Consider the following 5,681-nt stretch of genomic DNA (forward strand, 5'->3'; position numbering starts at 1 on the left):
GCCTTCACGCCCCCAACTACCAGGAGGCGGAATGGTTTTCGAAGATATCCCGGATCCAATCTCCGGTTTACCGGTTTGCGGAGTCCGGGATGGTCATGTTAGGGATGAGCCGGGTGTGGAAAGATGCATCTCTGGTTCCCATCCTCCTCGAATACGGTTTGAACTCTATTCCCTATGGTATGTCTTGTTTTTCTTTTTTGATACAAGTTTGTCTTCTAACTGTTTCTTTTTTTTCAGAGGGAAATGATTTGGAGTCGCTTCTGTTTCCGCGGGAAGCCGACGGTCCCGCGCGGATGGGTACTCGTGCTTTGGACGAGGGCGAGTTGCCCATCCTGGAGCAAACAGCGGATCGGTTTGTGGAGGTCTATCCGCTGGGCCACGAGATCCTGAGCCAACGGCGGCCAGGTAAGGCGATATTCCTTCCTCAACCCCTTAATGCTGTACCCGCTGTTGGAATTCTTGACCTGTCTTCTTCTGAGGAATCCTCAGATGCTCCTCCATTGGTGCGGAAGAAGAAAGCTGCTGCCGGCGGGAAAGGGAAGGAGAAGGCCTCCACGGCTGGTCCGGTGGTTCTATCTGACTCGGAGTCAGATAGTGAAGAGGTGGCGGGGAAGCCCTGTGGTGAGGAGACCACTGTTCCGGAGGCTGCGACCGTTACCGCCGGAGAACCAACGAAGACGACGGTGACCGGGACCAAGAGGCCGGCTCCATCGGGTTCCTCCCCGCCCGTCCGTACGTTCAGGGTCAAGAAAACCCGTAAGTACAATCATAATGTCTTTGCAGATTTATTACTTCTTAAATTTAACATTCTTTGTGCAGGCGTGTATGTTGACGCATTCCGGGGTGAAGCCCAGGGGGGTACCTCCCCGCCAATGACGGTAGGCTCGGTCAGCCTTCCTGAGGCGTCGACCCAGGCGCCTGCGTCTGCATCCGTTGGTCCAGTTGCTCATTCATTTGGGCCAACTGTTCCGATCGAGATGACGTCACCGCCGGCCGTGAGTGCGATTTTTACAGCATCCTTCACGGAGCCGGCGGTTACTGCTGCTGCTGATGAGGCGGCGACCACAACGGCGACCACGGCGGCTGCCACCATGCCCGCGCCACCGGCACCGATGGCCGGACCATCAGGTACGCGCAGGGCTTCCCGCCGATCTTTGCCACCTTCCCGTCTGCCTGACCTGTTGGATGGATTTCCTTTAGGTTCAGGTGATGGGTTTGGCGGCTATCGGCCTGTCATTGACCCTACAGGTGCGTAGGGTTCCTCTCTTTTTCCCTTATGTTTTTTATCATCTTTTCCTTACTGCCTTTGTTTCTTTTGCAGTGACGGATTCCAATGAAGTGTATGTTCCGCGATGGAACATACGCCGAGGAACAACCCTTCGCACACCTGTGGAGTGCGTGGACTGGGTTCGCCACGCTGCTCCCCCGGGTGCGTTGGGGGAAGCCATGGTTAGCTACCAGGAGGGTAGGCTAACCAATGAGCTTCGGGTTCTCCAGGCCCGGATGCAGCCGCGAGTCGAGCTGCTTTGTCGTGAAAACGACAAGTTGAAAGCAGCTCGCGCCAAGGACGTATCTGAGGCGCGTGCTCTTCGGGAGGAGAACCAACAGCTGGCGGCAGCTGCCGCCGACAAGGAGAAGGCCTTCAAGGCCCTCGAGGTTGAAGTTCAGGCGCGACTCGAGGCCCGCTCCAAGGCTGCCCAAGCTGTGAATGAACAGCTTCGGCTGGCCAGGGAGACTGCGCGAAACGCAACCGAGAGGGCTGCCCAGGCTGAAGCCGTTGCTGAGCCTCTGCGTGTGGAGAATGAGGAGCTGAAAGGCAAATTAGAGGCTCTCCAACGCGCTCATGATGCCTTGGCAATGGAAGATGCCAAGAAACTCCAGGAAATCCTGGACCAGAGGGGGGTGCTTGACCAGACCCAGCGGAAGCTTAAGGGCGTCGAAGAGGCTGCCGCAAAGGAAGTTTTACTTGCCAACCTTAACAAGAGCGAAGCCGAACGCGCCCATAACGAAGCTCAAGCTGCCCTCCAATGGCTTCTTCGAGAAGCGTTTCCTCAGGTATGTTTAACTTTGTCTTCACGCTTTTCTTTTGTAAGAAAAGGTTCTAACACTTGTATATTTTTTTTTTTTTGTAGGTTGTGCGTCGGGTCTTTTCAGAGACCTCTTACGATGATGCTATGACCGCAGCCCTCAACGCTTCTCATGAGGATGGGGAAAAGGCCGGCTTCCTGCTTGGTCTAGGGTTTGTTGAGAAAGGCGTCCCGCCTTCCAACTTCCCTTTGTTCGATGTGGATACCGAAGCCATTTATGACCAAGCATTGAACCAATACGCCGCCTTCCCGCATCCAGTGGTGGAAAAGGTGGACGAAGTAGCTGTTGCTGATGATGGGTTAGCTGTTCTCAAAGCGTTCCTCGAACCACCCCGTTCTTCTGACGGAGCGGGTCCAAGTGGAAGCGGCCCTGAAGCTTGATCCTGAAGATCCCTTTCCATTGCTAAGATAGACTTGTATAGATTTACTCTTTCAGGCGGGTAGTAACCCGTCCATTCTTGTAATATATCATTGAAATATAAATCTTTTTGCGGATAAGATTGTTATTTCCTTCTTTGGATTCCTTGCTTTATAAACTCATAACTTGCATACTTAGTTTTAGCAATTTTCCAAGTGTTTTAGAATAAGTTAACCTGTTGAACGTGGTTGATGATGGGTTAAAGTTTCGCTTCCTCCTTCGTGATTGTGCGGGTAGAACCGTCACTTGCACTTGGTAGGATGGCTAAATTTTAACTGTCATCTGACCTGCGTGTAGGTTTTCCTCATTTTTCCTCGAAATTTCTAAGTATTTAGGATAAGTTAACCTTTGAACGTGGTTGATAGTGGGTTAAAGTTTTGCTTCCTCTTTCGTGATTGTGCGGGTTGAACCGTCACTTGCACTTGGTAGGATGGCTAAACTTTACCCATACCTGACCTGCGTGTAGGTTTTCCTTATCCTTATTTCTAAGTATTATATATATATATATATATTTTTTTTTTTTTTTTTAGGATAACCTTTGAACGTGGTAGATGATAGTTTGAAGTTTTGCTTCCTTATTTGTGATTGTGCGGATAAGACCGTCACTTGCACTTACAAAGATGGCTAAACTTTACTTACATCATACCTGCGTGTAGGTTTCCCCTATTTTTAACGTTGTGTTTATGCGGGTTTTGCCGCCTTCCACACGCAATGACTTACTTCTCCTCATTTATGCGGTAAATACCGGCACCAGTGGGGAGTTCATAAGGATAAAGGTAAACACATTATGAAAGGAGAATCATTTCCATTAGAAGTGGCTCTTGGCCTTTTCTTTACAAGTTTTGGAATTGATCTACATATAACATTTGCGTAATTGAGCTCCATTCCATGTTCTTGGGATGGGAGTGCCATCGAGCCTTTCGAGCCGGTATGCGCCCTTTCCCAGAACCTGTTTGATAACGTATGGCCCTTCCCAGATCGGGGCCAACTTTCCTGGGCGTTCTTGGTTCGAAGCCTCGTTGTTACGCAGTATGTAGTCTCCTTCCTTGAAGTTGCAGAGTTTTACCCGCGTGTTGTAGTACTTTTGCATTTGTCATTTGTAGTTCTCTTCACGCACTGCGGCTAAGTCTCTGCGTTCCTCGGTTAGCATAAGATCCAACCGTCTTTCCGCATCATTGTCTTCTGGCTGACTCAAGACCCTTGGTGAGGGTAGACCAATTTCGACCGGGACCATGGCTTCAGTGCCATAAGTGAGGCTGAACGGGGTTTCTCCCGTACTGGCCTTCTTCAACGTTCTGTTTGCCCAAAGGACGTGCGGAAGCTCGTCCACCCAGCCGGATCTGTGTTTCAAGAGTCTTTTCTTTATGCCTTCAACGATGCTTTTATTTGCTCTTTCCACCTCACCATTTCCTTGCGGGTGTGCCACTGAGGTAAAGGTGTGGGTGATTTGAAGTTCTTTTAGCCATTGTTGTAGCTTTTTGTCAGCAAAGTTGGTGCCGTTATCGCTCACCAAATTCTGTGGAAGTCCAAAACGACAAATTATAAATTCCCAAATAAATTTTTTGATATGCTTTGCGGTTGTTTGGGCTAAAGGTTTTGCTTCTATCCACTTGGTGAAGTAGTCGATGGCTACCACTAGGAACTGAACATTTCCTGCTGCTGTAGGAAATGGGCCTGTCACATCGATGGCCCACTTCTGAAATGGCCATGAAGAAGTGACTGGAACCAGTTCGTTTTTCGGGCGATGCGTGTTAGGTGCGTAAAGCTGGCAAGACCTGCATTTTCTGATGTATGCCAGTGCATCCGTATGCATCCCCGGCCAAAAGTATCCCGCGTTGTTTAGCTTGGCTACAACAGCGCGGGGACCTGCGTGTACCCCACAGATGCCTTCGTGTACCTAGGAGGTAGTTGGCATCTTGGTTGTCCACGCATCTCAAGAGTGGGCCAAGAAAGTTACGTCTGTAAAGGATGTCATTGACGAGTTGATAATTCAGTGCTTTACAGCGTAGTTTTCTTGCCTGTGTTTTTGACTCTGGTAGTATTCCAGCTGCAAGGTAATTTATTATTGGTGTCATCCACGTTTCTGTACTGGTTTGGATGACACAAATTTCCTTGTGCGGGACTGATGGCGCTTCGAGGAGTTCAATGCGGATGTCCTTTCCCAGGTGGGTGAAGGCTAGTGATGCAAGCTTGCTTAACGCATCCGCAGATTTGTTTTCGCTGCGCTTGACATGTATGACTTTACAATCACTAAAATCACGCATAAGGGTTTTTGCCTGGGCGAGGTACAGGGCCATGGTGTCGTTCACAGCCGTGTATGTTCCATTTATTTGGTTGGCCACCAGCATGGAATCCACATGGGCTTCCAAGTTTTTCACTCCCATCTTACGCGCAATTCTCAAACCGGCCAAGAATGCTTCATATTCGGCTTCGTTATTCGTACTTGGAAAGTCCAGCCGAATAGCGTAAGTATATTCTTGGCCCGCTGGGTTGGTTAATTTTAACCCTGCACCTGAACCCTCGTTACTGGCTGCTCCATCAGTATAGAGTCGCCAGACATCATTGACGTCCTGTGCTGGGGAGGGTTGAGCCTCCTCCTGGCACTCTTTCTCCCGCGAAGCGGGGACTTCTGCAATAAAATCGGCCAGGACCTGGCCTTTTATGGCTGGTCTTGGCTTGTACTTAATTGCATATTCTCCCAATTCAATTGCCCATTTGGCTAGACGTCCCGATAATTCGGGTTTGCCTAGAACGTTTGAGAGTTTGAAGTTGGTGAGAATGGTGATTGGGTGGCCCTGGAAATATCGTCTTAACCTGCGTGAAGCATGTATAAGTGCTAAGACTAATTTTTCGAGGGTAGAGTACCGGGTTTCTACGTCTGTTAGTACACGGCTAACATAATAGATTGGCATCTGGACGCCCTTTCGTTCTACTAGCAGGACTGCCCCGGTTGCTCTATCTGTTGCGGAAAGGTATAGGATTAACTCCTCTCCCGCTTGTGGTGCTGTAAGTGTTGGGAGTTCGATCAGGCGTGACCGAATCTCCTGAAAAGCTGCTTCCGCTTCTGGTGTCCAGCGGAAGTGCGTTTTCTTCAAGCAGTTTCTCAATGTTGACACGAAAGGAAACGACTTATCTGCATGGTTTGCCAAGAAGCGATTAAGTGCGACTAGTCGTCC

The sequence above is a fragment of the Bidens hawaiensis genome, unplaced genomic scaffold (genome assembly GCF_021521415.1).
Source record: "Bidens hawaiensis isolate Kalapana, Puna unplaced genomic scaffold, B.hawaiensis_p1.1 tig00000097_1, whole genome shotgun sequence".
Classification (NCBI taxonomy): domain Eukaryota; kingdom Viridiplantae; phylum Streptophyta; class Magnoliopsida; order Asterales; family Asteraceae; genus Bidens; species Bidens hawaiensis.